This window comes from Triturus cristatus, chromosome 2_1 (assembly GCF_964204655.1).
Source record: "Triturus cristatus chromosome 2_1, aTriCri1.1, whole genome shotgun sequence".
Classification (NCBI taxonomy): Eukaryota; Metazoa; Chordata; class Amphibia; order Caudata; family Salamandridae; genus Triturus; species Triturus cristatus.
In genome coordinates, this window is record NC_140581.1 from 769,982,528 (window position 1) to 769,992,353 (window position 9,826).

Sequence of the window (9,826 nt, forward strand, 5' to 3'; positions counted from 1 at the left end):
ACATGTACTGTGTGACAAAGAAAGAATTGCATGCGTGTGTGACATTTGAAATCTGCATACCAACTACAAAGGTGAGGTAGAAATGAACGAGGTGTCTTATGTGTTCTGTAGTGATTAAGTATTTGAGGTGATATTTTTAAGTTTGAAAGTATTTTTTATTTCAAAATAATATACTGTTAGTAAAGTGTGGTGTTTCATATTGGTTATAAAACATGCATAAAGTTTGACCTGTTGTTAAATAAGTACTTTATATATGTTTAGGAATTTTTTACAAAGAAGAAATGTAGTTTGTCATCTTTAAAGGACTGTATGGTTTTGAAAATGAGGTACAGCGGCAATTTGGGTTTGCTAATGTATTCAGGCGAGATAAACAAAATGTCCCACGTTTGCAAATTATACTTTTTGTGGAAGTAGTGGGGAAGGGGAGAGTGGAGTTAGGAGATGTATATGTTATTAAGTTAAAAGCGATAAAACCAAACCCAGAAATGTTATGTGGACAGGTTGTGGTCTCATTTTTGACAGTGAGAGGTAGATTTGAATATAAGCCTAGGTAGGTTGTTGTACTGTGAGGCCGTCTACAGTGTTTGGAGATTACATGGAGAAGAAATGAAGATAGTAAAAGTGATACGTTCCTTTTATATGTACGCATAGTTTGAATCATTTGATCATAGGTTGAGATATAATATGAACATGGTTTCGGGTTTGCATTTGGGTATAGTTAATAGTTTTAGTAGTTTGTGACTAGTGAATAATAAAAAGGTAGATATACTAAAATATATGGTAGTAAACGTATTAATGATTGTCTGTTCTTATGAAATAGAAGTGGTTAGGGAGTGTTTCTTTAGAAGAGATGTTTCATAAATGTGTGAGAGATAAATAAGAAATTAAAATGTTCGGTATATTTTCTGAATGACTTTCTTGACATTAGTAAACTACATGTGATTATAAGTGATACTAATTGTTAGGCTGTGTCCCTGTGCTGAATATACGTAGGTGTTTAAGTGGTCTGGGTTTTACTGGTGCTCAGCTTCACTATCCCTTTTGAGACACTCGTCAATCTTTTCATTCCATTTAATGTCCTTAATATACATACAGTCAGGGCTGGACTGGCCGTAGCGGGCACCGGGCAATCCGGGGGCCCCAAGTGTCCGTTTTTGTTCCAAGGCCGTTTTTGCAGCATAGCTGCAAAATCGGCCCTGTAACAAGATCGGCCCAAAACCGGCCCTGGCAAAGAGCTCGGCCGTTCCCCCAACCCCGGGGGGGGCGGCTGAGCACTTTGTCAGGGCCGGTTTTGGTTCCCAGTCCGGCCCTGCATACAGTAAAGGGACGGTATATCAAAAGTTTGGGAATTAGAACTTTGTTTACTCTCCCCATCCTCTGCTATACACTCTACAGTGTTTAAAGGACTTTAATAACATACAAATGTCTAGCTAGTAAAGTTGGTGTAGTGCGACTGGGCCCATTTATAAACCGTGCTACGGGATGATTTATGTTTTACCCGCCAATTTGCATGTTTGAATACTTTTTGCTGATAAGCATTCCGGAAGACACCTGTGTATGGGTATAGTGGCGCTACTAGGTATGGTGGGGGTTTCTGTTTGATTTCGTATGGTTAAGCAAGGGCGGGGGTGGGGGTGGGGGTGGGGGAGGTGGGTATGTTGGTGATTAAAACACAGACTTTAGTAACATGCAGATGTCTAGCTACTAAAGGTGATGTAGTACCACTGGGACCATTTATAAAGTGCACTATGGCATGGTATATGTTTTACCCGCAAATTCGCATGTTTTAATACGTTTTGCTGATGAGTGTTTTGGGAGAGATCTGTTGAAATTAAGCCTCCATATGGCTATAGTGGCGCTTCCAGGTTTGCTGGGGCTCTTTGTTTTATTGCTTAAAGTTAAGCAAGGGCGGGTGTGGAGTTGGTGTAGTGGTACTGGGAGTATTTATAAACCGCGTTATGGTATTGTGTATGTTTTACTTGCAAAATTGCAGGCTTCAATACCTTTTGCTGATGAGCGTTCCGGCAGACACCTGTTAAAATTAAGTGCATGTATGGCTATAGTGGTGCTAACGGGAGTGCTGGGGCTCGTTGTTTGATTTCGTAAGGTTAAGCAAGGGCAGGGGTGGGGGTGGGAGAGGTGGGTATGTTGCTGATTATAGCACGGATATTTGTAACATGCACATGTGTAGCTAGTAAAGGTGATGTAGTGCTACTGGGTCCATTTATAAAGCGCTCTATGGCATAGTATATGTTGTATCTGGAAATTTGCATGTTTTAATACCTTTTGTTGCTGAGCGTTCCGGCAGACACTTGTTGAAATTAAGTCCCTGTATTGGTATAGTGGCTCTACCAGGTTTGCTGGGGCTCTTTCTTTGATTTCGTAAGGTTAAGCAAGAATGGGGATGAGGGTGGTGTAGTGGCACTGGGCCCATTTATGAACCACTTTATGGTATGGTATATGTTTTACTCGCAAATTTGCATGTTTTAATACCTCTTGGTGATGAATGTTCCAGCAGACAGCAACGCAAATTACACAACATTTCTGTGGATAACAAATCTTCCTGCTGATAGACACTCTTGCACTGTGGTAGAAGGCTGTCAGCATTGATGGCAAATTATAAAAGTTGGTGGCATTGTACATTTAAATGGAAGCTTGGACCATTTCTTTGTTACTATGGTGCAGTCAGGGCTTTAAGTGGGAAAAAACTGGGGGTGCTCTAAAAGGGGTGGGGAAAACCTGTTAAAGGGGTGTGGGCTATCCAAGTAGGGGCGTGGTCTACAGCAAGATAACTAGCATTGTGTGCTTAAGAAAATCCCCTCCAATTAACCTACGTTCGGAAAACACGCTCTTTAAAGGATTTCCCTTCCTCCTACAACGTGGCTCAGGTAGCATGATGTCTCCACTTCTCAGTAGTGAGCAAAATGAGCATGCGCACATCGATGTGCATGCTCTCACTGCAGTCCAATAAAAAAAAAAAGAAAACTGACTACCTTTGCGAGGGCCGAAAATAGAGCCCGATAGAGACCCTTTATTCGAGGCCTCCTGAAAATAACTGCCGGTGCTCAGACCCGGCCCACTTAAAGCCCTGCATCCATCCATCCATCCTAAGCACTGCGCCATCCAACCATCTTTCAATTCATCCATACTTTCCTACCTACATACATATGTACATCTGTCCCTGCACTTATCCTAAGCATCTATCAGCCCACTCGCCTATGGTAATCACTGTTCCATCCATCCAGTCATACGCCCATACATACATCTGTCCCAGAACCAATCCTACGCATCTATCAGCCAACCCGTCTATCCTAAGTACTGGTCCATGCATCCATTCATCCTCCATCCATTCATACATCCATCCATCTAGCTATCCATTCATCCATCTGGCCATCCATCCACTCGCACTTTATTCAAGTATCTGTCCTTATTACCGTGCACCCTCCGCCCCGATCCTAAATACCGCGTATTATACTCATCCACCCGACCTCTTAAGGGGACGAAAAGGCTGGCGATAATTGTTGACAGATGTTTCTGATAAAGAACAAGAAAGCTTTGAGTTGCTCTTTGTGGACCATAGTTCACCACCCTTCTCTGGTGGTGTTTTAAACAAAGGTTGATTCAGCGAAAGAAATGTAAAGCAGCTTTTCAGTGTAAGACGTTAATTTAGAAACATAACGGGGCATGTTATCAAGAACGGCGTTAAAGTTATTGCCGCTTTAGTGGCAGGAAACTGCCACTAAAGCAGCGATAATGGGCTTGATAATATGCCCTTGTGAATTCCCATAGCAGCCCAGGTTCTGGAGTGAGCCAGGCAAAGTGTGTGTTTTCGTAGCACTACAACAAGACACTGTGAAAGGTGAGAGCAGGGTTGTGCTGGAGTTGGCTGCATGTGGTTGTCTCCAAAGGGGCAACCAGAGCGAAATTTCGGGGGAGGCTAATTCTTTCAGCAATAGGCAGAGTAGGGATGTAGGGGCTCTAAAAAGGGGTGAAAAAGAACAGAGCCTCATTTACAAGCAAATGGTCTTTTGAAGACCTGTGAAGTACTCGGTGCGGCTCTGTGTGTGCGATTGGGAAGCTGTCTCGGGGAGTCCGGGGCAATGGGCGTTGCGCGCCTGGTGGTCTCTCTGCTAAACACGCCACGATGATGTTGCTCCTGTGCTGCAAAATGAGAAGGGAAATAATGAGAGAAAATGGCTCTCTTTAAAGGATTTATTTTCTCCTACAACGCGACTCACCTGGCATGATGTTTCCACTTCTCAGTAGTGAGCAATTTGCATGCTCTCACTATCTAACTAAGGTCCAATAAAAAAAAACGGACTACCTTTTTGTGAGGCCCGAAAATAGAGCCCCCCATAGAGGTCCGTTTCGAGGTCCCCAAAAAATAAACTGCCGGTGCTCAGACCCCCACAGACCCCCCCCAACTTAAAGCTTTGGGTGCAGTGCTATGTTTGCGAAGTTGTATATAACATTTTTAGGCTATTAATGGTAATTTTTCTGTGTGCCGTTTGGTTGATAATATCATCCTAAGTACATAGATTACAATTTTTAAAAATACTATCTATAAAGTTGTCTACGGTGGGTTGCAGAGGGAGTGCTGTGGGGTGGTGGGGTGCGGTGGAGAGGTGAAAAGTACGAGGTAGTGCATTTACATGTAAATTGTAAAGGTGTATATAAATAATTAAATAAATAATTTTGTATGTTCTATGGCACTACCTGTCATCCTACTGCTCCCCTGCATTGCTCCATCACGTTGCAGCACTGCCTCTGGAAGCCGTCAGTAGAACTTATGTAATTGTATGTTATTATTTTAATATATTGAACTGATGTAAAAAATAATTGAATCTATTTTTTTTTTTTTTTCAGAAAATTATTTTGTTTGGCTTAAAATTTGAAAATGCCTAGAAGAAATGAAAAAAAAGACAAGAGAAAAAATATATATATTTGAAGAAAAGGAAACATTTTCAATTAGAATAAAATGAGAGTACTACACAAGCAGTTTCTTTTGGTAAAAACACTAGACAATTTCTGAAAAAAATGTTACAAACATTTAATGAAAATAACATCACACAAAGAAAAAAGAAGAATTTTTCAAGTAAGGAGATGGAGACTTCAATTTCAAATACCAGGAAAAGAAAACATGATAAAGAAGCAGTATCTGTTACCCGGAGACAAAAACAATTTCAAGAAATTCGTCAGAGACTTTTTCGAACTAGAGTGATTCAGAATTTAATGAAAACATGCTGCAAATATAAAAAGAAAGTGCTGCAATTCAAACAGAAGCAGCGTATTGAAAGTATAGCGGATACTGCTATCACTTTAAAACAGAAGTTATTCATTGTGATTTTGAAGAGGATCAAAGCGTTGGATAAACTAATCAAAGTGTTGAAAGAGAAAAGTAGAAAAAAAAGACTTGTGAACAGAACCAACTTTTGCAAAATCTTTAGTGGACATTAGAAACATACTTCTACCACTGAGCCTTTTTTTAATGAGGAAAGTTACTTCCAGGAAAATAGTTTACCATTTGCAGTTGATACTGGAGGTCGTTGCTACGAAGTTCAGGATGGTTGTCCCCTTCCAAAAGAGGAATTGGTTGGTAAAAGTGCAGAAGAGTTAATAGCTGAAGAAGTGCAAGGGAAACGTACACAAGCTCCTGTGTATAAGTGGGGTTGTAGCAGTATTTGTAGTATTCGACAGGACTCTATTGATATAATGTGAAATTTGCTACGAGAATATATACAGAAAAGTATTAAACAGAAGATTAAGTTGTTGCAAGGACTAGATCCATGTAATGTAAGAAAACATACTGAGAAGCATGGGCATTCTCTGGCTTGTCTTTCAAGAAAAGTGTGTAAAAGTGTTTTTCATCACTTGAGGATGTTATCAGTACACCATTCAGAAATGCAGAAGTTTGTAAGGCAACTGAACTATGTTTAAGTGAACTGAATACAGCTCTTTTACATGGTTCTTTATCAGATGTTCAAAAAAAGTGTGATGATATTGAAATGCGATGTTTTGGTTCAGAAGAACAGTCCATAGAAAGGGAAAGTTTGACAATTACAGATGTTGAAGGAGATGGGAAAGTGATTGGCACTGATCAGTTTGAAGAAGAAATTGGAAAGTTTAAAGTAATGTGCTCTGAAATACCAAACTATGTTTGTGTTTGTTGTCGACGTACTCATTATAAAAGTCAAACTAGGAATGTTGATTTGTATTTGAAAAGTGAAAAGGAGAACAATAGTAAGTGGGAAGAATTTGCAACTTACTTGTTGGTGGAAGGTCGATTTGAGTTAGGTGGTGATCAACGTATATGTAAATATTGTTATAACAAATTAGAAGAGAACAAAATGCCTGCTAGAGCAGTACATAATAACTTAGAATTAGTAGCTATTATGGAGGAACTGGCAGAATTGAATACATATGAGTCGGTTCTAATTCAATCTGTTCATCCTCTTCAAACTATAATTCGGATGGAGCCTAAAACAGGTAAACTGCCACCAACAGACTTGCAAAGAGGGCTGAAAGGAAGAGTGGTGTACTTACCTTTGGATTTTAAGAAAAATATTGAAACTATTGCTGGAGAGAAAGAGGAAAATGAGGCAGTAGTCATTCTAGTAAATGGTGTACCAACAAAGAGTCGGAAAATATGGCAAGAATTTGTGGATGTTAATAAAGTTGAAAAGGCTACCTTATATCTTATAGAGAACAATATTTATTACAAAACTGTAAATGTGGATGAACAGGTGATAAGTTTAGAAGATGAATGTGAAATTTCAAGTGGTCAAATAGAGAAAGTAGACAAGTCAAGGACTGAAGAGATTTATGAACATTACACAATATGTCCTTTGCATTCAAAAGAAGTAATAGGAAGCAGCATTGAGTTTTTCAAATGGAAAAAGCACAGGGAACTCCAATGAGTGTATGGGAGAAGAGCTTGGAAGCTCGTTGTTTTCCACAGCTGTTCCCTACTGGAGAAGGTGGACGATAAGATGACAGACCTGTACGGATTCCAGCTTCAGAATATCGGTCAACAAGATTATATTCTGAAGATGCTAGATTTCGACAGTGCATTCCATACATATTTGACCTTTTGTTTGAAAGTGATCTAACTTCTCTTTCGTATGCAGTGAACCACATACTTAAAACTGGAGTTCATCAATCACTTCTTTCTGCGAAAGAATTTGTGGAGAAAGTTCAAGAAACAGATAAAAATTTAGAAGCACAGTTAATCAATTTAATGGAATGTCGACGTGGAACAAATGAGTATTGGTATCGTCGTCATGGAGAACTCAAGTGTATGTTACGGAACTTAGGTACACCAACATGGTTTGTCACACTTAGCTGTGCAGAGTATGCATGGGAAGATTTGCTAAAGTTTCTAAGAAGTGAATTCCAATATAAAAAATGTTGAAATAAAGACTCCTGGTGAACTGTGTTCATTGGATCCTGTAAATGTGTGCAGATATTTTAATCAAAGGTTTCAAGCTATGGTGTCTTTTATCTGCAATAAAAAGAATCCACCTCTTGGAGAAGTTACCAATTTCTTTTGGAGAAAGGAGTACCAAGCAAGAGGTGCACCTCATATACATATGCTACTATGGGTGAAGGATGCACCTAAATTTGGAACTGATTCTGATGAAACAGTATTGTCTTTCATCGAACAGTATGTGACATGTGAGATTCCGAGAGAAGAAGGAGATAGAAGCTTGAGACAGCAAGTTTTACGTTTCCAAAGTCACCGTTGTGGAAAGTACTACAGAAGAAAATACAAGTCTAAAGGAAAGTTTTATACCAAATGTCGGTTTGGTTTTCCACGTCCAGTCATTTGTAAGGAAGAGTAAATTCTTTTTTTTCTTCTGTAAGGCACACAAAAACTCAGAAATCTCCAAAGAATACCGACAACTTAAAAAGAACAGAAGTGCCAAAGTATATCAATGACTACAATCCAGTCATTTTAAAAATGTGGAATGCGAACAGGGACATCCAGTATGTTGCAGATAACTCAATTGCTGTTGCACGTTATGTTACATCGTACATAACAAAATCAGAAAGAACAGAGATGAAACACATTTGGGAAGAAATTGCACAAGAGATAAGCCATAGCAAAAATTGTACAGCTTTACTTTGAAAATGCTTTCCCACCGAGAAATTGTGCTCTTCAAGTTTATATTCAAAGTCACAAGGAATCATTTGGGTACGTTTAGGTCTTGCCTGCTCACGGAATAGAGTGTTGAAATCATTAGAAGAAATTGAATACTTAGCAGCAAATGAACCAGACAGTACAGACATTCTTAAAACTAATATGTTGGACACATACTATCCGAAAAGGAGTCGACATCTGGAACAGCTATGTCTGTATGAAGTACTTCAACATTACAGCTTCAGAAGAAATGTTAAACAGAATTTAAAAGAAGGAAAATATGCAGTAGTTGGATGTCATGGTTGTCTAGTAAAACATGCAAAGGGTAATCTTATAAACCACAAGAAACTCAGTTGTGAAACTCCAGATAAGTGAGAATTTTACTATTTAGCACTTCTCCAACTCTTTAAACAATGGTGTAGCGTAAGTAAATTACTTAGAGACTTTGACTGCTACGAAGATTCTTTTAATGCATGTAAATATAGCATTGCATGTACAATTTTCCCTACATATTTAAAAATGTTGAATGATGAAGTTGAACAGGAAAAGACTATTACAGCTGAAATAGCTAATGAAAGTTCTCAAGATAGTCAAAGTAGTTGTCAATGTAGTCAAGATCCTCTTGGACAACGAATACTGGAAAATGAAGCAGCGATTGATATGCATGAAGACGAAATTGCAATGCAACAAGCACACGAGGAAAATATTACATTGGAAAACTTAGAAGAACAACTAAATGTTGAACAGAAAGAAATATATGTACAAGTGAGAGAACAGATAGAACATGGTTTGTTGCATGAAATAAAAGAATGTGTGTGTTCATCTTTTAAACCTCTTCTGATGTACATCAGTGGTCAAGCTGGGACAGGTAAAAGTTTTTTAATTAAAGTTTTGACCGGTTATCTTCAAAAAACTACTGGTTCACATTTATGTTCTGTGGTAACAGCTCCAACTGGATTAGTTGCACACAATGTTAAAGGAGTTACTTTGCATAGATTACTGATGTTACCAGTTGAGCATGATAATAAATTACAAAATCAGAAGTTGTCTGGAGAAGCTTCTCATGAAGCGTCAAGAGTGCTGAAGAAAATGAAACTATTAATTATTGATGAGGTGAGCATGGTCTCAAACTTACTGCTTGCTTTTGTACACTTAAGATTGCAACAGGTATTAAAAACAGATTACGACGTTCTCTTTGGAGGAAAACATTTAATTGTATTTGGAGATCTGCTACAACTAACCCCTGTAAAAGGTGAACCAGTGTTTAAAACTCTTCTACATGAGGACACAAAGAAATCTCTGGGAAGTATTGGAAATGTGAATCTCTGGTTAAATTTTGAATATAAAGAACTCACTCAGAATATTCGACAAGCTTAGCGCATTAGCGTGCAGCGCCTGATTAGTGTATAGCTACTGCTGTTTTAAAACTCCCGTTTTTTGTATCTTGGTTTTCCTTGTGTTACTTTATCCCCTGTTTTTAATATCAGCCTTGCCTACCAGCTCAGTGCATCTGCGTATAGTCTAGCGCATTAGCGTGCAGCGCATGAACAGTTTACAGCTATTGCTGTTTTTAAAATCCCCGCTGTTGTGTTTTCGGTTAGCTTTTGCTTTGAAAGTATTCCCGGTGCATAATAACTGTCCTTGCTCACCTGCACTGCTGTCATCTTACCTTGCACTTTAAAACGG